At 41.3% G+C, this 24,629-nt stretch overlaps 1 protein-coding gene and 1 long non-coding RNA gene across 2 annotated transcripts in view; both read right to left on the bottom strand.

Moving 5' to 3' along the window:
- LOC134637343 (GTPase IMAP family member 8-like) overlaps positions 1-24,629 on the bottom strand; it is a 67,112-nt gene that overhangs the window by 41,350 nt on the left and 1,133 nt on the right. The gene's annotated exons all lie outside the window — the stretch shown is intronic.
- LOC135933620 (uncharacterized) lies at positions 3,594-5,372 on the bottom strand. Its single transcript, XR_010573852.1, has 3 exons — positions 5,317-5,372; positions 4,359-4,451; positions 3,594-3,994 (listed from the first exon to the last, which is right to left on the bottom strand). It is a non-coding gene; the product is annotated as an uncharacterized LOC135933620 (long non-coding RNA).

The following is a 24,629-nucleotide window of genomic DNA, read 5'->3' as shown; positions in this document are numbered from 1 at the left end:
AGTATTGATACTGTATTCATAGGTTTAAATATATTAGCCTTTAGTACAGGTCTAGTAAGAATCACTTTAAATTGCTGAGCTGCAGGGACAGGAAGTATACTCTGTGCCAAAATGAGACAGGAAACTGCATGCTTCTGCAGAAGTGAAACCGAAACCAGAGTCTGAGTGAAAGTTAGTCTGAGGAGCATTTTGGATGATGCTATTATCATCTTTTATGCATTTATATCTTTGATTAAGCTTTGATTAAGTTTTAAGTAGTGGTATTAGATTGAAACATTTGTTTTATATATTTTACATAGAAGTTAAGATCACCACACAGGATGGCCTTAGCCTGGCTGCCTAAGCCGAGGTCAACTAAGGTGCAGAGAGCATATGCACACTCTGTGCACGCACAGACAGACATACACACACATACATACACATACTGTTAGGGTGTAGGTGAAAGTTGAGCATGCTTCCTGTGACTGATGAAGAAGCAGATGAGCTGAGCTGGCTTGCGGGAAACCACCGGGGAGAGGATGGAGGCCAGTGTACTTTGATGGTGTCTCAAGTTATCAAATAGAACATTTGTGGTTTTGAAACTGATGTCTGTGATTGACGCAATGAGGGGGCGTCACAAAATATACTCTGATGCATATAAAACTGTATTTTGATGTTTGGAGGATGAGATTTTGGGGCTGTCTGCTCATAGAGTCAGCTCATTCTCCCACGCGTGTCATTTCATTAAAATCATCGTCTTTACCCTTTGGACCAGTGTGGTTACTTGCATTCTGCCTGTATTTACTTCCCTATATTTTTGAACCTTAACAAAGATCAGCTGAGATTCTGTCAATAGGAAGATCAGACATTTTCTGCTCACCTGGCTTTTGCCGTTGTCTTTGACACACTGTACAGTCTCTGATTATATTTCTAGCTGCTGAATTAGCATGAGGGATCCAGTATTGACGGCGAAGGGTTGAAAGCATGTGATTTCTTCCTCTGTGACCAACCTTTTCATGAATATGCTGAAGAATAAGCTTTGAAACAAGGCTTTCTTTTGGCAAAATTGCAGGATGTTTTGTTTCCTCAGGTAAATCTGCTTTGCTCAGTCTTCCACCCACTCTCAGGACACCATTAGCAACTACAGGATCAAGCTTATAAAGATGACTTGACTGCCTTACAGTGCCAGAGTTTAGGGCAGTCATTTCATCATCATAATGTTTTCTCTGCACAAAGCTCACTATAGCTTCCTCAGCCATGGACAAATCATCTGTTTTAAGCAGAGCGTTCCATTTATCATCTTGTTTAGCACATCTTTGACTTCCACAGTGCGTGTCCAGCAACTTCTGTCTTTTCTTTGTTTGCAGTTTAAGTCTTTCTTTTACTTTCAGGATCCATGCCACACACCTTTTTAATTTTGTCCAGCTGGAGAAGTACATTAGCAGCTTAGTAGTGGGACACACATCTTCTTTTAGCACAGCTGCACACATCATGCCCTCCCCTTTTATTTCTGGGTCAGCTTTCAAATGGACAGATACATAATTCTTGCCTATTGGCCAGTGAACAACAGGTTTACTGAGAAATTCTGGACCACTGATCCAGGTGGAAGATTTCAGGAAACAGCCAACCGTCATTCCTCGAGAGGCTGCATCAGCTGGATTCAGCTTTGAACTAATGTACCTCCACTGCTCAACTTTTGTCAAAGCATGAATGATGGAAACTCTATTAGCTACATATGTTTTGAACCGTGTGGTTGTGTTTGCAATGTACTGTAGCACAGTTGTGCTGTCAGACCAAAAGACTGATTCACTCAGATTAAGCTTAAGTTCAACTGATAGCATTTTGTCCAAGCGCACAGCTAAAACTGCAGCAGCCAGCTCGAGGCGTGGGATGGTGACTTGTTTTAACGGCGCCACCCTTGCTTTACCAATAATAAAGGAAACACACACTTCCTGCTTGCTATTAGATAGCCTAAGATATGATACAGCACCATACCCAGTTTCACTGGCATCACAATAGTGATGCAGCTGTGCACTTTTTATCTCCCCAAATCCTTTGGGTGTGACACATCTACTAATACTAAACTTGCTAAGAAGAACTAAATCCTCAACTCATTTTTGCCAAGTTTGTACCATTTCTGCTGGTATTGTCTCATCCCAGCCAAACCTCAGTTTACATAGATGTTGCAGAATTTGTTTTGCAGGCAGAATGACTGGAGCTAAGAAACCCAAAGGGTTGTAAATGGAGCTGACATTGGACAGAATACCACGTCTTGTAAGTGGTTTGTCCTTGTTCACAATACTGAATGTGAAAACATCATGTTCAATATCCCAATGTACACCGAGAGCTCTTTCTGTGGGAAGCTGGTCCCGACTAAGGTCCAGCATCTTTACACCTGTGGCTCTATTTTCCTCCGGGATCTGACAGAAGACAGAGTGGTCACTACATACCCACTTATTGAGCTTAAATCCCCCCTTGGCACACACCTCAGTAAGCTGCTGATAAAGTGAGATGGCCTGCTCAACAGACTGGGTAGATTTAAGACAGTCGTCTACATAAAAACTGTGCCTGATTGTACGTATAACCTCCTCTGGGTACAGATGTTGGTTGTCATCAGCAGTCTTTAGTAGTGCATATGTGGCACAGCTGGGGGAGGATACTGCACCAAAAATGTGGACTAACATTTGATGTTCCACCAGCTGTTTTGTGATGTCACCATCGGGCCACCAGAGGAAACGTAAAAAATTTACGTGTTCCTCAGCTACTCTGACCTGATGAAACATCCCTTTAATGTCTGTCATAAGCGCTATTGGACCCTGCCGAAAGTGAATCAGCACACCTACACTGTAAAAAGAAAAACCCTATTCAACTTAAAAAAATTTATGTCCAATGGTCACATCCAAAATATTTGACTTCATAGAATCCAAATTGAGTCACTTGATATGACCTGATACTTTTATGTTGATATAAACAATATTACTAGACTTGACTGAAACTTTAAATTTTGCATTGATCCAAATTGATTTTTTTACATAGAACCATATTTTAATTATTGAACCAAGCTAATATATTGAAATTTAACCAACCTAATGTATTCACATCGAACCAAATTAACATGAACTAATATGTTTGTGTTGAAGCTGGGTAATTGATTTACATATATTCAAACTATATTTTTTACATTTCATTTTATTTCAGTTTAAAAATGCTCTGCATTTCCTATAAAAAACAAGACAGTTGGCCAACCAATTATTTCAAAATTATTTATTGTTCCAAACCATTTTAACTATAATCAATAGAGAGGATTAGTAATATAAAGATTTAGTGCTACGGCAGAAATGATTAGAGAAATGTTTGTTTTATAAAACCTGCAATCTTTTGAAAACCAGTATAAAACCTGCAATCTTTTTAGAACTGGTATAAAACCTGCAACCTGTCTAAAACTGGCATAAAACCAAAACTCTTTTTAAACCAATTTGCAAGTACTCAAAAATTTTTATATGTGCACTGTGCCTGTACAATGTAAAAAAAATATCTACACATGTATCAATGAAATCAACTTAAATCTCCCTTTCAAATGGGTGTTCTAATAATTTTTGAATGTGGAATACCACTGCAGGCCAACCAAGCAAAATAACCAAGCACACATGCACATGCATGTGCACATACACATGCACACATGCATGCAAACACACTACTGTGCAGTGTTAAGTTCACAATTAAGTTTGCGAATCTTAGAGGTCATCTTGTTAAAGTCAAGCTCCATCATAATCTTTTGAAGAGCCTCAAAGGTGAACCTGAATCCTCGTGGATATTCCATATTAAGAGCATAACAGAGTCCAAAGACCATTGCCACTCCAGCTGCCACAGAAGGCAACTCATTCAGGACTTCCACACCATCAATGATTATCCCGATGTCTCGAGGCTGATGTAGGAGGCTTGAGTTGTCCCTGAAGACGAAGAGTGCCATGGTGGTACTCTGCAGCTCTTCCTCAGCTTCATCTTTCTGGGATATCTTGAGGTAAAATATGGAACAAAATGTACAAGTGAAGAACTGAAGTCTGGCACACCTGATAAATCTTTGACCATAATAAACTACTATTTTGATAGTTGTTTGGTCACAGACTATTAGAACAATTATTTGACTAATCAGATTGTGAATTGCATAATCATTAAATTAAACCAATGGTGGAACATTTTCATAAATGTTCCACAAAGCCCAAGAAAAAAAAGAAAACAATACAGAACCCTAAGATATCAACTTGATGAGTTGATTAATCGTTGCTGTTCTACATTAATCACTGCATTTAATAGCAGAGTTGTCAAATTTACATCAAGAGACTGCATCTCATGTAGAGACAGAACAGATATGGATATACCATGTATTCTTTTATCAAGTCCTCAACACGTTCTCCAAGGTAGATAATGAGAGATTTAAGTATACACTCCCTCCTAATGTCAGCATCAGCATCCTGCAGGAACAGTTAAAATTGTTACTATGCAATATGGTGAGTATGCTGTGTGAGAGGAATTTTTTTTCACCTCTCTATCCTCATGAGGTGACTAATGCCCCTTTTCCACCGACAAATCGGCACGGTGCGCTTGAGAGCAGTTCAGTTTAGCGCGGATGAACTCGCTTGTTGCGGTGGAAACATAAACGGACGTAACTGGGAACAGGGGCGAACCCATCTGGCTATGAAAAGTCGCGCGCAAAAGTCTTTGTCCGCAACGTCACAGCCCGAAGAACAACAACAATCGCGATATACGTGTGTTTTTGTACTTTGCTCTGTCTGTGGTTCATTTTGATTGGTTTGATTTTTGGTTCTTGTGGAGGAAGTCGCCATGGTCCAAAGTCAATGGATTATGGTTGCTGGGAGTTTTTTTTTAAAGCCTTTTGTGGGAGCACTTCTATATCACATCACGTGGGCACCACACACACCCGGGCCAATGAGGTGTAAAGGCGGTGGAAAAGCGTCCGCAGGGGGCTAAAGTGAACTGAGCCACACCGTGTTCTGTCGGTGGAAAAGCGGCATATGCTTTCTTGTTCCAAAATAAAAGTTTATACGTATATATGTATGTATGTGTATCTGGCGAGTGAGAGTGAAAATGTGTCTCCAAAATAAATTTTGTTGTAGTTGTGCTCTGTACTTGTATAATGACAATAAATCTCTTCATTCATTCAAGGACAAAGCCCACACTTCCTTTCAACATTTTAAAAGGTCACAGCCATAATCACTGACGTTACCAAAATAAAACTGTAACAGGATACAAATTCTCATTAGATACAGGGGTTAAAATGCTAACTGTCATGTTAATAGTTAATTATATACACCCTACCTGATCAAGAAACTCTAGGATTATGGCAGTTTTTGCTTTGGTTGTCCCTCCTTTCTCTCTGATTATTTTAAGTAGCTGTGGGGAGTGCTTGTCCAGCTGGGCCATGAATCTGGTTAGCAGGGGAACTGCAGTAACCCGCAGAAACTCTGCATTAATCTGTACATGAGTAGACAGTGTACAATATATTTTTTTAAAGACCAACTTCCAACAAGAAAAAGTCAAAACATATATTTCCCATTTCCAAACTATGATAAAAGGCATTAGTACAAAAAAGTTAAAGTTATACCTCTTCCATCTGAAATAGACCTGGCCATCTTTCCAAGAGGTTCTTGATGTCAGGCTTCTTATCCACAACCTCTTTCCTCCTGAATTCGAAGGTCCTGGCCATCTTCTCTCGTACAGTTTTCTCATTGTTTCTCTTCTTTAATTCAGTCAGGAGAGATATTCGCTCTAGTTCTAGGCTTTCTGGATTCTCACTGCTGGTCTGAGGATAGTAATTGGCCTCACCTCTTCTTGCCTTTTTGTTGTTCTTGGCTGGCTTGGGAAAAGGATCTTCTCGTGACTTTGATTTGAGGGTATTTACTAAGAGCTCAGATGAAAGTCCATGTGACTTAAGCTGAGTGCGGTAATTGTTCATCTTAGTCTTTAGTCTGAGTTTCCATCCGTAGCTCTCATTGAAGGAGTCTGGTTGCCTCAAGCAGGGATGTTTCCTTGTCAGAGCCTCCGCAACGTCAATCAGGTCTGCATCACTGGGGTACGCCTTGTAGGAGAAAATCTTCTCTGCCAGTCTTTCCAGAATGTCGGACAACATTTTTGATGTAGGTGTGAGCCTGGTTTGGTCCTTTGTGTATTCCGCATTCCCTTTCTCAAGTTGACCTTCTGTTTCAAAAGAGAATTGTGGGATGTTGAACTCCTTTGGCCAGGGCTCTGTGCGGAGTTTCTCAGAGGAGCTGCTGCTTAGTATGACTGTGTCATCAGTGTGTGTTGAGATGGAGCTTGTATCTAGGTCACTTTCTACAAATTCTAAAATTAATGTTTCAGTAGCAGACTGTATGACCTTGATGGTGGTAAGATCCTTGATCATGGAGGTTGAGTTCAAGTTCACAAATGTTCCACCAAAGTCTACATCTTTATATTGCAGCCTGATACCTCCAGCAACTTTGCATGACTCTTTAACTTGTTCAATGAGCTCTTCAACTGTGTCTGGCACCCTTGATAGATCCATCCTCTCAGAGCTATTGTCACTCAACAAAATGAGGAGTCGTATGGGATTTGCCATATTTGTGGATCAAGTTGCCTCTCAGCGCTAGTGTACACAAAACTTACAACATAAAATAACACAAAGGAAAGAGACAACACAGTATCAGCTCCCACTGCACGTTTTTGAACATATATTATAAGGGTACTGTCACAGAAGACTGCAAATTTGGATTGCATGTTTAGTGTGTACAACCACACCTTATCCTATACAAAGGACATTTTACAAAGCCAAAAGTGGTCCAGTTATGTCATGGACTTTTCTAGCCTGTATTGCACAGAAGATAAAGTGTGCTCTAAGTCCAACCTTGACTTTTTTGTGGACATGCTCTTCCATGGAGATCAGAGGAGGCAAGAGAAGACCAGGTTAGGAATAAATGTTACAAGTCACAACTTGTAACCTTACCTGTGCGTGTTGAAGGGTTGGTGTAGACTGTGCACAAACTACTTATGTAGCGCAGGAATTTAATGTCAAAACACGTCCAGGATATCTATAGAAAAGGAGCAAAGGAGGGAGGAGGCATTAGTTCCCATTTACAATCTCCTTGTGTTGGCATAAAGATGATCAGGTTAAAATTGTAAGTCCTATGTCAATGCAGACCTTAAACTTGAATATATCTCTTTAAGGTAATCAAACGCATTCCTCCTACAGTATAATCCACCAATGGATATGGATCTGTCAGTTCATCTGGCCCCAAAAGCAAAATGTCCTTGTTGGGGCTCACTTGAAGTTCAAAGGCCCTGAAATGCTCCCAATGCCACGCCCTCAGCTTGCGAACAATGAAAAACAGCTTGTCCTTCAGAACCAACATGTGGATGATTTCAGTGAATTTAGGGATCCCAGCCAAAGATCCATATGCAAGGATCATTTCAGTTCTGTAGTTGAATCCATTGTAAGTGATATTCTTTGCCAGACACACATGGTCCACTGTTGGGTGTTTCAACCGTATTGCTTGTGCAATCTCCTCTTTCAACACATCAATAGAAAGAGTTGAAACATTTGATACTTCCAGGAGAGGTTTGTTAGGGTACATCAACATCTGCTGTGCCATGTGAAATTGGTGTCGTTCTGCCAAAGATAACAGCACATTCTTGAAAGACTTTGTGTATCGAACAACTCTTTTAAAAAAACTGTGCTTGGCTTCGAATCTCAAAGTCCACAGACAGCGTAATGGTCCAAACTGACGAATAAGCTGAGGATAATGCTCCAAGAAATGGTGCTTAGGCAGCAAGTTGTAGTCTGGGAAAACCTCTTTGAGTCGCACTCTGTGCTCGGACATCTTGAAATTCAAATATGCAATTGACTCCTCTGTATGAACAGGTGAGACGATTATATCCACAATATCCTTTAAATCTGTCAATATTTTCCATGCAGGTTCATCAGCAGGCACCTTCTGGCCAACAAGGAGGGGGAAAAACCTTAACAGACTCCAATTTTCGTGTGAATTGCCACCTATTGTCTTTCGAGATACAAAGTTCAATGGCACTGGATGGGGACGATTTACTTTGTCAGTCCACTTAAAGGGGAAATTCAGTATACAGTCATTTAAATATGCATGTGTAAAATATTTCTTAGACGTGAAGATGGAAAGACATAGAGCTATCTCTGCAGGAACAATCCCTTCAAATAGATCATGGACCAGATCTGGGGGGAAACCAGTAGTTACTTTGAAATGACTCAGTTTCTCAGCAAGGACACATCTCTTCTTTACACCACAGAAATTGTCCAGAGATTTTTCCTCTATGATTTTAAGATGATCAGAATGAATCTCTTCTGTTCTTGAAATAAAAATGCCACTATCTAATGCCTTGGTTTGAATTTCTGATCTTGAAGCTGTACAAAATCGGCACAGATGACCACTTGAAAAATTTTCAACAAATCCAGCGATGCCGTGGGCTCCAAGGTTATCAGCTATTATGCACTGTACTGTTCCCTTAACAAATTTCCCTAACTTTGGCAAAAACACACCGTGGTTTTCCAAGGAAATTAAATCACTAATGAGAGGCTCAAGCACTGCTTCATAGCCATACACCTTCAAATCATCACTTCTGACCAGCAGAGCCAAGTGTATCGATGACAGTGAAGATTGACAACCAAGGGACAGATTAGCTAAGGTCCAATAGAGGGCACAGATTTTATGTTTTCTTCGTGATGTCCCAATTGGATTACATATTTCAAAACCATCGATATAGAGATTTATTGAAATTGCACAGTCTTGAGACAGAAGGTTGTTGTTTCGGAAAAATTCACCATCAAAGGGACAACTATAAACTGCTTTATCACTCAGAGGAGACTCATATCTCTCTTTCAAATTGGCAGTCTTTAACAAAATAGTATCTGAACTTAGAAGCTGCTGCAATGTTTTCAGCACAGATACATATTGTAGTGATTTTTGTTTTCTTTTATCAAGAATATATTCCACTGGTGACACTACACCAAATTCTCTTTTATAATATGATTTGCGCTTCCAAGAAGTAGACAATGGACCTTGTTTCACTATTGCTTTTTGAATTGGGTTTGAAGAACAAAGTGCAGTGGCTAGCTCTTCAACCACAGATGCTTCCACATGACAGTTGTTATCTCCCAAAAACTGACTAATTGTGTTTTGACTAACTCGCACAGAGACAGTTCCTATAAGATGTAGCTCCTCAAGCAATTCATTCACAGCTGTACTGGAAACTAAGTATGTGTGTTCCAATTTAAGTAAAAGTGAAGCTAATTTCAGTTCAACTTCCTTTTCAAAATCTCTTGAGTCTGTGATGGTTGGCTCATCCAATTCAGAGTTCAACGAGTCTGTAGGATAGCAGCTGATAGATGATGTGACAAATATTCCACTTTTTAAGTCTTTAACAGTGCATGAATTATGTTTTCTCCATTTATGGGTCTTGAAACTGCCATATATATTGCTTTTGTATGAGCAACCATTAAACATACAAGAGACAAGTTCATTTTTTTTTAAATGTTGATTGATATGTTGAAAAAAATCATACTCTGTGGAAAGCTGATTGTGGTCACAAATGTAGCACTTGAATGAAGAGGCTTTTTGTGTGGACTCCTGAGAAAGATGGTTCCTAGCTAGATGTTTTTGTAGACCGTTCCATGTCCTGGATGAACAGGGGCAATTTTCATGAATGCATGGGTAAGGACGGTGCCTGCCATGAAACCGATGATCAAGTCGATAATGTTGTAGTAGCTCAGATTTTCCTGAAAATGACAGGCTGCAGTCCTTGCATTTCCACATCCGATAACTGAGGAAACAAAGGGAATATATTAAATTCCCAAACAGGTAATGTTTGTATTGGTTCGATATATAGAATTCCAAAAATGAATTTGTCCATCTGCTGCAATGACAATTTATTTGACCAGCCCTTCCATCAGTATGAGAATGAGAAAATAATGGAGGGCCTTTCCTTTTGTGTTGAGAGTAATTCCCCCCCAAGATTACATCCCTAGTCAAACTCTGTTTGAAGAAATGCCTCAGAAGGGGGCGGTGCCTGATGGATCAGCATTCATGTGGGTGGCAGGCTGAGCTGTGATTGACACGTCGCACTACTTAAACAGCAATTCAACCTCAAAACAGCTTTTTTCTGCTTATAAAATGTATTAGTGAGTCTTTACCTATGCAACCTTTCAGTTACTGGGCATTTCTTTTACAATTTCATGTAAACTTGTTAAATTTTTTTTACACTTTTTGGTCTAAAAATGTCTTAGTACTGCCCTCTTAGGGTTGAAAGGTGGCTATTGCATTTGAATTTTGTGATTGGCTGAAATTAATTTCATGTGACTCTGCCCACAGGTGCAGGTGCGCAAGGCTGCGGGACCTCACGGCCTGCAATAGTAAATGTGTGTGTGTGTGTGTGTGTGGGGGGGGGGGTTAAGCTCTGAATAAACAGATGAACAGAAGCACTTTTGGACCGTTGTGGAGAAATATGCATCTGGTGTGAACAGCGGAGCAGCTGACAGTGCTGCATTTATAACTGGACAGAGGATATTAGTGGACAAGGATCTCTTACTAACTCACACAACGGATGTAACTAATGCAATAGCAATATTACTTACTACTACAAAAGTGATTTTCAGAGTGCTTTTCAATTACGAAGACTAGAAAAGGGGAAATGGGGCACATCTCCCTACACAACCAGCACTGAGCACACACCTGGGTGAAGCCGAGAGAGCAATTATTGCACACAATAATGCCAACACATCAACAAGGTGAATGAGAGGATAATGAGGGAGGGTCTAGATTATTATAAAATGTTTAAAAAGGATGTGCAGTGTAAATGCAAAATGATACCTGTTCAGATTAAATGAAAATGTATGCTTCAGCCACGGAATGGATGGAGCGATCTGTGGTTCTGAAAGCATACAAAAAAAAAAATAATAATGTTACTTCTCTATAAAACACATAACATAGAAAAACCAAGAAATACGTAACATGACATACACATCCTTGTAAAAAGCTAGTACTATAATTTGATTTAGGTTTACCAAACAGTCTACAGACCAGCCATTAGCGACTAAGTTTGGCATAGGGTCAATTTTTTGCTGTTAAAATTAAAATTTCTTCAGAAAATGCACATTTTTCCGAGCCGCGCCTGAAAGTCAATTGAAGGAATTAGTCTTATGTCATTGATCTTATATGCTGGCGTGTTATTTCTGTCTCTAAATCATGCACATTAATAATTATCTTTTGTGCTCGGTGTACTCACACATAACACACAGATATTTATATGAAGAGAGACAGAGACAAACGTGCGCGCACAAACACAAGCTTGTGTCTAGAAACCGCGAGCTCACCAGAAAAATTCAAACAAAGCGGAGCACGGAGTTACTATGAATGTTATGAACTATGAACTTATGCTAGCTAGCTGTATCCACCACCGATGCATCGTGGTAACGCTAGCTAGTTAGTAAAAAAACGGCTGGTAAAAACGGCTTTTTGCCTAACTTGCATTCCCGACTGTGATGGTCGGTTGCTGGTAACCAGTTCTAACGTCGTGCCGGATAGCTAGTTAGCTTGTAGCTAGCAGCTACAATCATGCAAAAATTGGGGGTGGCTGTCGACCCAGCTTAAATGTGGTTATTTTCTGCAGTTTTGGCAATACAAATTATAAAAGCTTTTGTAACACACTTGGCTTTACTTACGTTTATTTTCAGATGAAATTAATCAAAGATGTCATGATCCTGGGCCATGTTGGCCCAGCATTTTTGGTTCTCTTGTATTTTTAGTATGTTGTTCTGTATTTAGGCCATGGTTCCTGCCCTGTTACTTTGCTCCTTATGTGTTTTCCCCCCGGTTACTCTTACCCCCTGTGTGCCCCTCTGTGTATCTGTGAGCCCTCGTCTCTCCTTGTGTTTTATTCCATATTTTCCCCAGCCCGTTATGTCTGTGTTCTCCCTGTGCTCTCTCTCCTCCTGTCTGAACCTCTGTACTTCCTGTTTTACTTTGACAGTCTCCCGTCAGTGTTGCGTTACTCCTGCCTCGTCTTGTTATGATTATCAGTGTCACCTGTGTTCCTCGTGTGCTCCCACTTCCCTCGTTAACCCTCTGTGTATTTAGGTCTGCGTCTCCCTCAGTTCTGTGTCGCGTTCTCCCTCATGCTGTGTGGATCTCCCTGTGTCTCTCTGTGAGTTTAGTTTGTGATTTTCCAGTTTAGTTTAGGTTGTTTTTGTATGCTTTTCCCAGCCAGCAAATAAAGCTGTGGTTTTGAGTTCATCCCTTGTGTCTACGAGTTTGCGTTTGGGTCCTCTCCCTGCCGGCCACACAGCCGAAACATGACAAAAGATGTGACACGATGTTTCCAGCAGCCATGCAGAACAAAAATGGGTCCCGGTTTCTGGTTTCTGGTGGGCGTGTTCAAGTGCAAATCACTTTGACTCAAATTAAAGATGTTATCTGTTCAACATGAAAAGAAATATATGTTTTGAGAGAAATCAAAAACTTTGCGTTGTGTCCTTTGTACAGATATTTAGTTTCATCCAAATCAAAAGTGGTATTTTAAAATGCAAAAAGAAAGGGTTTCACAATCAAATCAATGATTTTATTCTGTTTTGAATGGCACTTATTAGATTGAATGAATGACTGCATGTTAGACTTTTTTCAGTGTAATAAAGTGCTAGTCAGATCTGGGCCTTGTAATAGCTCTTTGTTCAGTGATGTTCCAGCAAATGTCGAAGCACAATCATACACAACACGCAGTGTTTTCTTGCGGGGGTGGTAGACCCCATGATGAGGTATATACCACACCTTTCCTTCCTCATGCTTCAACTGTTCTTGTGGTATGGTTTCTGAATGTCCCTCCATACTAACATTGTGCATGAATTCTTTGTATTCTTCAAAGAATAACTGATCCTTCTGAAACCGTTTTAGCAGATATTGCGCCCTCTGCTGAGCCACCTGCTTGTTGTTTGGCATTCTTACTTCAGGTTTACGAAAGGGTAATTTCAAGCAATAATGACACACAGCACAGCTGACTCAGACATTATGTTCTTGAACTGTTTATCTTCTACAGACATTTCTGCACGCTCATTACACTGGTTCTCCACAAAATCTTGATTATACTGCATAACCAGCATTTCCTCTAAACTACTTACAGAAATGCGGTTTACCTGGACAAAGCTAGCATCATGCTCATCCTGTTCACTACCCTGATTGAGTGGCCCATTGACAACCCAACCAAGACGAGTTAGCACAGCATAGGGTCCATTACCCTCACTGTTAATGATTCTCCAAGGTTCCAGCTCTTTGGGAGAATTTACACCAATAAGCAGCCCAATGCCAGCATTTATCGGTGGTAACTCAACATCTTTTAAGTAAGGCCATTTTCTTAAGTCTTCCTCTTTAGGGATATTTTCTTCAGAGACAGGAATAGACTTGAGTATACACATCAGGCAACCTCAAATACTCATTCTGTTTTAAAGCAGCTACTTCCATACCAAAAGGTTTATAGCTACTTACTGGCCTTTCCTGACCCATAGTCTTTAACATGATTTCGACTTTCTTTCCAGATGCATTTAACTGCATCATCAACGCCTCAGTGCAAAAAGTTGCAGAGCTGCCAGGATCAAGAAAGGCATACGTCTCCACAACCTTCGTCCCGTTTTCCAACTTCACTTTTACTGGAACAACTGACAAGGCACATTCATTAGACCCGGCCCCAGTATGGCTACCAAAGTTCAAAGAAACAAGAGCATTTGAGACTGATGACTCTTTACATTCAGCTTTAGCTGCTTGCCACTGCCGTTCTTTAGAGTCTATGTGGAGAACAGTAGCGTGATTTTTATTACAGGTGTGGCACGTCAAACGATGTGGACAAGCTTTACTCATGTGCCCTCTCTGTAAGCAACCAAAGCACAAACCTTTACTCTTAAGGAATGTCACCTTTTCTTTGTTGGCTTTTAGTTTGAATGAGTCACATATGTCCAAAAAATGATTTTACAAAACAAGCACTGAGTTTGATCTAACCCTTTATCTTCATGGCTTATTTGAATCCGTTCCAGTTTGTGTTTGTCATTGTTCTGTTCTGAAACTACAGCAACAGAAGTAGCAAAGCTACTGCTTTTAGTTTTAAACGGTGTCTTTGATGGTTTTGAAGCCATCTTTTCTTTTGTGTTTTGACTCTCTCCAAAAACAGGATCTAATGCAGCTCTTGTTTGCTTTTCAAGAAAATCAAGAAGATCTTTAAATCTTGCTCTGCGATTGCACTTTTCTGTTATATCAACGACTATTATTCGCCATTTATCACGAAGTCTAAAAGGCAACTTTGAAACAAGAATCCTCATATTGGTTGAATTTTCAAGCTCATCCAGAAACCCGGCTTCATCCATTGTGTTGAAGCAGCTTCTTAGAAAGAAGAAGCTCGTAATGCTGAAGCATCATTAGACTTTAAAACTGACCAATTAAGAGCCTTGTCTATAAATGCAGATGTTATCTTTGCTCTGTTACCAAAGTTCCACTCAAGCTGCTTTTTTGCCTCAACATAAGCTGTCTGTGGACTCATGTGCATGCAACTTCTCACTAAAATTCTGGGCTGTCCTGTAGTAAACTGCTCGAAATAATAAAGCCTATCCTGCATGTTATCAGCCTTAGTTTCTATTCCTTTAGAACTTCCGTTTTCCGGCAATGGAGTAAGGTGTGTCGGCCACTAGCACCTGCCTAACTTTTTCAAAATTGTACTTTCCGAGCCCCATTTTGCTGTCAGATACGAACTTTTCGGGTCATTTATGAGTGTTACATTGGAAGGATGTCCAAGGGAAGGAGACAGATCGAGAAAAACCTTACTGCCGAGAGTTGTGCTAACGCTGGCGCAGCAGAGGACGCTGGCGCAGCCTTGAACCCGGCACTTGTCGCCCTGCTCGAACAGCACAGAATAGCCATAGCCGCAGATTTTAAGGCTACATCGGATGTAATTAATGATAAGCTGGACAAGATTCAAGCGGAAGTTGCAAATCAAGAACTACATATTGGTGAGCTTGAATCAAACGCAGCGGATGTGGTTCAGCGTTTAGCAGTGCTTGAAGCTAAGTATGATTCACTACAGGAGGAAAACAAACTTTTCAAAACTAAACTTTCCGACCTGGAGAGTAGAAGCAGACGGCAGAACATACGTCTGGCGGGCCTGCCGGAATCGGTGGAGCCAGGTCCACGGCCAACTGAGTTCTTTTCCCGGCTGCTGGTGGAGGTCTTCGGTGCACAAACTTTGTCATCTCCTCCGGAGCTTGACAGAGCCCACCGTAGCCTTTTGCCCAAACCGGGCCCTGATGGGAGGCCGTGCTCAGTCATTATTCGCTTCCACCGCTTCCAGTTCAAAGAGCTGCTGATGAGGGAAGCACGGAGACGCCGAGGGACGTTGGAGTATTGTGGACATAAACTCCAGTTTTATGAGGATTATAACGCCGACGTCCAGAAGCAGCGAGCCCAGTATAAGGATGTTATGGCCGAGTTATACCGGAGAGGCCTCCGTCCTTCCCTCCTTTTCCCCGCCAGGCTCCGTATTACTCTTCCAGATGGGAAAATTCGGTGATTGGAGTCAGTTGAGGAGGCCTCTCGTTTCATTCAAACTATGGAAGAAAACCAAAGCTCTCCATCCTGAGTTGGACACTGTAGCCAGTCAGAGCACTCACCCTAATTTATAACTATAACAGGTCGGACTACCCTATGGGGCGTCCTCGTTGTGACTGAGATTATACAGCCGCGATGTTGGTATAGCAGTATATTCTTTGCTGTTCGTTTTAAGTTAAAACTGGTTCGTTGTTTGGCTGATTTGTTCTTGTTTTCTCTAATTTCTTTTCTTCGTGGCCTGAAAACTGAGACCCTGGTTCGAGTTTAGGGGCCAATATTCAAGGGTGTAGGTATGATGCTAGTGGTACGGGGAGCTCTTGACTAATATGGGAAGAAAGCAGGGGCTTACGCGGTTGCTTTTTAATGCAACCTGCTGGGGTGATATTGGTGGGTGGTATTGTTTTAGTTTGTTTTGTTTTTTTTACACAGGGATATGTTATTGTATTGCATTTTCTTTCTGGGGCGGGGTTGGTTGATATGTTTTCTGTTGCTGTTGTTGCTGCTGTTGTTTTCGTCCCCTCTCTTCCCTCCTTGGGCAATTTTGCATATAATAATGTGGGACTTCCTCGATGAGTGGTAATCTTACCTTTGTTAGCTGGAATGTGAGGGGGTTGAACCACCCAATAAAGCGAAAGAGAGTCTTATCACGCTTGAAGCAATTTAAGCCCGGGGTAGTTTTTTTGCAAGAGACTCATTTGCAGGATTCAGATCACTCACGCCTGGCGAAATGTTGGTCAGGACAGATGTTTCACTCTAATTTTAATGCAAAGGCTAGGGGTACAGCTATTCTTATTGATCAGAACATCCCATTTGTTTCATCTACTGTTGTGTCAGACAAAAATGGACGGTTTATAATAGTGTCTGGCAAACTTTGCGACAGGTTTGTGACTTTGGCCAATCTTTATGCACCCAATTTTGATGATGTGCAATTTTTTCAATGCCTGTTTTCACACCTCCCGGACTTAAATAGTCACTCTTTGATTTTGGGGGGCGATTTTAATCTTTATTTGCATGCGGTTTTAGATCGTTCATCCCCCAAACCGGCTACTCTTAATAAATCTGCAACTTATGTCAAGTCTTTTCTTGAAGATTATAGTCTTACGGATCCCTGGCGGTTTCTGTTTCCTACTGGTAGAGACTATTCTTTCTTCTCACATGTACATCACACCTACACTAGAATAGATTATTTTTTCATTGACAATTTGCTAATTAATAGTATAAGATCCTGCAGCTATGAAAGTATTACTGTCTCGGATCATGCCCCCCTTGTGCTCAAAATAGCTTTTCAAGGCTGCGACTCTGTGAGAAAGCTCTGGAGATTGGATCCATTGCTGCTCACGGATGAACAATTTGTTTCTAACATCTCTTCTAAAGTTAAAATTTTTCTTAACGAGAATAGAACACCTGGTATGCCAAACAGGACGGTGTGGGAAGCCCTGAAGGCATTTCTGAGAGGAGAAATCATTTCAGTGGCAGCATTTAAAAGACAGTGTGCACAGCGGGAACAGAGGCTTATTTCAGACCAGATTTTAAACATCGACAGGCAGTACGCTCAGTCACCATCACCGGCACTATATAAAGAACGCTTAAGTTTACAAACCAAACTCAATCTACTTTCCACTCGACAAGTGGAAGGATGTCTGATTAGGAATAAGAGCGATTTTTACGAACATGGTGGAAAGACCGGTAAGCTTTTGGCCACTCAACTGCGTGGTATTAGGGCTAAACAAATTATAACTGGCGTAAAGGCGGACAATGGAGTGGTGACTAGGGATCAGAAGGCGATTAATGACATTTTTTCTTCATTTTACTCTAAGTTATATACATCAGAGTCCACTGTTAATGTGAAAGATTTACATGGTTTCTTTGACTCCACTGATATGCCCTTGCTCTCCCCAGAGCTCAGACAGACTCTGGAAGCCCCTATCTCAAAGGCGGAAATTCAGGCGGCAATAACATCTATGCAATCTGGGAAATCTCCTGGTCCTGATGGATTTTCTGCAGACTTTTATAAAAAATTCTCGGACGATTTGGCTCCTTTCCTTTGTGAAGTTTTTACAGAGTCGCTAGACTCTGGGGCACTTCCTTCATCATGCTACCAGGCCTGTATCACAGTGTTACTTAAGAAGGGCAAGGACCCGACTGACTGTGCTTCTTATAGGCCTATATCTCTGTTAAACACGGATGTTAAAATTCTGTCTAAGCTACTGGCGCACAGACTGGAAAAAATTCTACCTGCTATAATTTCTCCCGACCAAACTGGCTTTATTAAAAATCGGCATGCCTTTTTTAACATACGGCGACTTTTTAATATTATCTATGCCCCTGGCCATGTCGTGCCTGAATGCCTTATTGCTATGGACGCGGAAAAAGCATTTGACAGGGTGGAGTGGGAATATTTGTTTTTTACTTTAGAAAGGTTTGGAATGGGCCCCTTATTTTGCTCATGGATTAAACTTCTTTACGCAAGCCCCACAGCTTCAGTGGTAACTAACTGTCGCTACTCGGACTATTTTAAGCTCCACCGCGGAACGAGACAGGGCTGCCCTTTAAGCCCATTGCTTTTTGCCCTTGCAATTGAGCCATTAGCAATTGCAGTCCGTGGCAGTGGGGATATAAAAGGCATATGGAGGGGGGGGATTGAGCATAGAGTTTCACTGTATGCTGATGACCTTCTCTTATTTCTTTCCAACCCGCTTACCTCCTTACCTGCTGTACTTAATATACTGAATGGTTTTAGTCAGCTCTCTGGATACAAAATTAATATGAATAAGAGTGAACTGTTTTTGATTAATGAGAGGGCTCGGAATCTGGATTTGGTAAATGTTCCCTTTAAAATAGTCACAGATCACTTTGATTACCTTGGAATAAGTGTCACAGAGCAATTTAATTGTTTGTTTAAGAAGAATCTCCTCCCCCTGCTGGAACAGTGCAAGTATATGTTGTCTAGATGGTCCCCATTATCCTTACCTTTAATAGGTAGGATTAATTCAGTGAAAATGATGCTACTTCCAAAATTCTTATATGTCTTTCAATGCCTCCCTATCCTGATTCCAAAATCCTTTTTTAAATCTTTAGACTCACTAATCACTTCATATATTTGGAATGGCAAAGCTCCCAAATTGAAGAAATCTATTCTTCAAAGGCCCAAGTCGGTTGGAGGTTTAGGCCTACCCAATTTCCAGTACTATTATTGGGCCGCCAATATTAGGTGTTTGTTATATTGGAGACACTATCATCTCGAATCGTCACCACCAGTTTGGGTTGCCATGGAGTCATATTCAAGTGGGAAAATTTCTCTACCTGCGACTTTGGGTTCATCACTCCCTTTGGCATTGCCTCTACCCAGTAACAATAGAGTTGTCCAGCAGTCTTTTAGGATTTGGTCTCAGTTTAGGCAGAGTCTGGGTCTCCGGGCTTTCTCACTTCAAAGCCCAGTTGCAGCAAACCACTTATTTGTTCCCTCAATGGCAGATAATGCTTTTCATAGCTGGCATAGAAAGGGCCTAAAATCCTTTGCAGACTTATATGAAGACAGACAATTTGTAAGTTTTTCTCTGATATCCACCAAATTTGGCATAGCTGCAGCTCAGTTTTTTCGTTTTTTACAGGTCAGACATTACGTGCAGAGTGTGACAGCAGAATTCCCCCAAATGCCTCAGCACAACCCAGTAGATGATTTTTTAATGGTCAACCCAACCTCAAGGGGTATAATATCAGCCCTCTACAGCTTAATTTACAATTTACAATGCTCTTCAATAGCTGCTATCAAATCTAAATGGGAAGAGGACCTTACCTTTCATATTACGGATGAACTGTGGGACTCTATCCTTGGCCAGGTTCACAATATATCAATGTGTGCTCGACATACACTTATCCAATTTAAGATAGTTCATCGGGGGCATTGGTCCAGGGATAGGCTGGCACACATATATCCAGGGGTGGACCCAGCCTGTATAAGGTGTGGGGGTGCTCCTGGTACATTGTTTCATATGTACTGGTCCTGTCCTTCGTTGTCTACCTTTTGGAAATTTGTTTTCCATACGATGTCTGAAGTCCTGCAGCATCAAATTGAACTAGAGCCACTCTGTGCTATATTTGGTGCGGTCCAGAATTTGAATCTGTCCAACTTCAGACTCAGAATATTAAACTTTTCATTACTGCTGGCCAGGCGAGCTATATTGCTGAAATGGAAAGACTCTTCTCCCCCTTCACACACACAATGGCTAAAAGATGTAATGTCCTGTATGGATTTAGAAAAAATTAGATATACAGTTCGAGGGTCTAAAAATAAATTTTATAAACTGTGGTCTCCCTTTCTGGACTTTTTTGAAAGGCCCTCAACTATTGTTACTGAGTAGTCCAAGGAAACCCCCCCCCCCCCCCCTTTTTTTTTTTTCTCTTATATGAGTCTATTTGTTGTTTTTCGTTTTTGTTTGTTCTTTTGTTTTTGTTTTGTTGGGCCGCAGGCTGCCAACTATTTGTTGTTTTAAGGGTTAGGGTGGGAACAAGATTGAAATTTTGGAAAATTCTGAAGCATTTTTTTGTATACATTATATTGAAACCTTTGTTTAATAAAAAGACTTTTGAAAGTTTCTATTCCTTGCTCAAACGCCTTAAGAAAGGATCTAAAATGCAAAGGATCACCACCAAAAACAGGAATTTCTATAGCTGGAAGCAGTGACAACCTCTGTTGTTTTACAAGCATCTCAGTAATCTCATTTTGCTTTCTCATAATCTCTGTTAGGGCACTGCTGTGGACATCAACCTGAGAAGAGATTGGCGTTGGGCTTTCCCCTTCTGGTTTAACCTTAGCAGGTGCATGTGTCTGTAGGGGCATTGGCAAAGGTGAATGTACTAAAGGGGCTTTCTTTGTTCTTGGAGCCTTTTGAGCTGTAGCAGCAGGTATGAACTCAGTAGATGTTCCAGAAGGAGCTGTACTCCTGCCTTCTGATTCAACCTCAGCCCTGGAATCAAAGCTCTGCTGATCCTGAGCAGAGGTGGAAATTTGCATTTTTGCATCAGCCTTAACCAACTTAGTTCTTAGAGCCAATGTTTCTTTTCTTGCCTTTAATTGAACTTCTTCCAGTTCGAGCGCATGATTTTCTTGCAGTGCGTCCACCTCCGCTTTCAAAGCGGCGCTTTCCACTTCAGCTTCCATCAGCGCCATTGAAGCTGCACGCGAGCTTTTACTCCTTAAACTTAAGGCTGCAGTAACATTACTGGGCGCTTTACTCGAGCCCTTGCTGACAGGTTTAGCAACTCGTTCAGAAATCCTGTCGCTCGTTTCTTGCGCTACTTGTGAGACACTATCATGCGGCTCAATGTCACTGTCATGAGATGCTACCTTTGATTCAACATTAGAGGCTGCAACTTCATCCTCTTGTGGATCAGGGGTCTGCATTTATCCATGTGTCAATTTCATGCAGAAATTCTTTAAAACTGATCAGCTTAGGTTCATACCAATCGCTGTGATCTGTTTCCTTTTCATCATCGTTCAGCAATTTTTGAACTGCAGTCTGTAAGTCCATAAACTCTCCCAAATAATCATTAAATGTTTTCATGTGTTCATCTATGGAGGCTTTTGATTCTCCAGCATCAATGAGAGCATTAATGTCATTTCATTTATTTTGTCAGAACGTGAAGTTTCGCTCTGCGTTTTTTAATCAAATTAAAAAGCTCTCTTTCTTGTTCCTCCATTTTAACCACAAAATTCGTTTCACAAGGTCCAAAAGATAATTGTTTAATACAAATGTTTCATGTTGCAGCTCAGCGTCTCGGCTCATCCAAACAAAGATTCGCATTTACTCACGAACTTTGAGTCATTTTTTCAGTCCATTCTGCGAAGATCCAGTCTTCCAAGTCCAATCTTGCAAGTTTTCCCAGCTTCCAAGTTGACATCCAAGCGAGTAAAAATGATTTTTTGACTTAAATGTCACAGCCTTTTATGTTCCAAACACCAAAAAAGTCCAAGAAAAGGCCATGGGTGGCACCAGGAGGTTTGTTTTTGGAATGCACTTCTGACTCCATTGTTTAAAAATCATATGGCATTTATTTCGTGCAAAATTATAAACAAAAATCAACCAAATAACTTCTTACAACTTAAAATTAAATGAAAGTTAACTTAATTTGCTTTAACAACTTCAGAACTGGTCAAAAAATCATTTTCTAACCCTCCCATCTTCCCATCTGACATTTGGCAAACAAAAACCAAAAACATTTACCACACCCCTCCAGGGTGCTCTTAATCCCCTGATTAATGGGAGGGTTCATAAGCTAATAAACCAATCACTTTCCAAAAAACTTTTTCAAAAATTAATTACAAATTTACATAACAAAACTAGGTCAGTATATTCTTACAACTTTAAAGAAAAAACTAAAATGAATACAAATTGCATTTTATAAACATTCAACAAAAATGGCCACAACAGCAGATTCACCCTGTGCACATGGAAGGGTCTCAGGGTTTGGGGAATGAATGGACCCAGATGCAGAACTCTTTGAATAAAGACAGTTATTTTATTTATTTATTTATTTTATATTTTGGGGGGTTTAATAAATTGGTCCATATTTCTAGAAATGAGAGCTGCTCCATCCAAAGTGGGATGGATGCCGTCTCTCCTAACAAGACCAGGTTTCCTCCAGAAGGTTTGCCAATTATCTATGAAGCCCACATCGTTTCTGGGACACCACTCAGACAGCCAGCAATTTAAGGAGAACATGCGGCTAAACATGTCACTCCTGGTCTGATTGGGGAGGGGACCAGAGAAAACTACAGAGTCCCACATTGTTTTGGCAAAGTTACACACCGATTCAATATTGATTTTAGTGACCTCCGATTGGCGTAACCGGGTGTCATTACTGCCGACGTGAATTATGATCTTACTGTATTTACATTTACCCTTAGCCAGCAGTTTTAAATTTCCTTCAATGTCGCCTGCTCTGGCCCCTGGAAGACAATTGACTATGGTTGCCGGTGTCTCTAGCTTCACATGTCTGAGAACAGAATCACCAATTACCAGAGTTTGACCCCCGGCGGGTGTGTCGCCGAGTGGGGAAAAGCGGTTAGACACATGAACAGGTTGGTGGTGTACCTGGGGCTTCTGTTTAAGACTATGCTTCCTCCTCACCGTCACCCAGCCACCCTCGTTCCCCAGCTGCTTGGGGTCTGCCGGGGAACAGCTAGCGGGGCCTACGCTATCTTCGGCTGCACCAGCTGCAGGGGCCTGGCTAGCTACGGGTGAATGAAGGGTGCGAAGCCGAGTCTCCAATTCAGTAATCCTGGCCTCCAGAGCTGCAAATACGCTACATTTGTTACAGGTACCATTACTGCTAAAGGAGGCCGAGGAGTAACTAAACATCTGACACAATGAGCAGGAAAGTGCAGGAGGGACAGGTGAAGTAGCCATGGTGCTAACGAGTCGGCTACGAGCTAAGCTAAGCTAGCGAAACAGTACAGAGACAGTGAGTGAATACTTTGGCTATAAATTAGGGAGTGAGCACACAGAAAGGGTGATTCAGATGAAGCACGTTAAGATTATACTATGAAAACAGAAGTTATCTAAAAGTTTTTAATTAAATTGCTAAGCAGATAAGCTACTCAGAAACACCAGGAAGTGATACTCTACCGCAGAGCGAGTGAACAGCAGTGAGCGCACCACTTGGTCTTCTTGATCTTCTGCCTGTGTGTCTGAACCGAAGGTGATTCTGAGCTCCAGACCTGGAGCCGCCACCACTCGCCCTGCACAGCTTCAACTCTAAAGAGCAGCTAAAACTCATTTTTTTCTAGGTAAATGTGCTCACTTTGTCTTTGCTGTGGGTTACTTTCATTCGTTCACGTCTGTGAAGGTTTTTCTAACTGTTCCCTGTCTTAAGTGCTATAAAATAAATTGGACTTACTGAGACTGTGTTTAATAAAACTATAAAACACACTGATGATACTCTCTTTCTGCTGCGCTGCATGGATAAGTGTTGATGTGTACATAACTGTAGTCTAAATGTAAGTGATGAACATACTATTTGAAGCAGTTGTTTATTGTAAACAGTCATTAACCTTTATATGATTACAAACATCACATTTGTACCGCTGACACAGTCAGGTTAAAAACACATCATCATATTGTTTTCTTAAGCTGGTGCAGCGTGCACCGAGTCATGATCCACTGTAACTGTCATGAACCGCAGTGCGCGCACACAAGCAGGATCCAAAAGCAGACTCAATGCGTCTAACGCGAGCAAGAACAGTTTATTGTTTTAACAAAAGGTGACCCGGAACAACCAAGGAAGCAAAACAAGGAACTGAAGAAAAGTGGGAAGACAAACAACACAGGGAAGCCGTAATCGGGACCGTGGGAGATGCAACAGAAAGGGAGAAAATTACTAGTGAGCGGGGAGATAGAGAGACACAACAAGACAGGGCTTTAGTAATTGGCTTACGATCAGAGCGGGACCTTGGGGCTCGGAAGGGGGGAGTGTGCCCGTGGGAAGCGAATCCGAGGAGGCAGGAATGAGGACAGATAGTGCACTTAGTGATCGGGGCAGCAGGACAGGTGACACATATATACAAAGCCTTTGCTGGGAACCTAGTTACCACTGACGGGTGACTAACGGACCGGCGTGGAGCACCCGTCAGCGCAGGGTTAAATAGTCCTCCAGGTAATTGCCCAGAATGGGATGCAGGTGATGGCCCAGCCCAGGGGTGTGGCCACCAGGGCATCCCACACACTCCTCAGACACAGGGCCACGGACCATGACAGTAACGTACTGATTGTAAAGAAAAGCACCCCATATATCACATGATCAATAACTGATAATGATTAATGACGTAAAGACTCTCATCACCTTTAAGACACATTTAATTTTACCAGCAGCCAGTGTGTGAGCACAGCTGTCCCACAGTCACAGTGCTGGAAGTGAACACATCTTGTTTCTTTAAACTCACAGCTGTGCACGAGCTCTACAATCATTTCAATACTAAATAAATAAATATATAAT

This window comes from Pelmatolapia mariae, linkage group LG10_11 (assembly GCF_036321145.2).
Source record: "Pelmatolapia mariae isolate MD_Pm_ZW linkage group LG10_11, Pm_UMD_F_2, whole genome shotgun sequence".
Taxonomy (NCBI): domain Eukaryota; kingdom Metazoa; phylum Chordata; class Actinopteri; order Cichliformes; family Cichlidae; genus Pelmatolapia; species Pelmatolapia mariae.
This window is presented reverse-complemented; position numbering and strand designations above follow the sequence as displayed.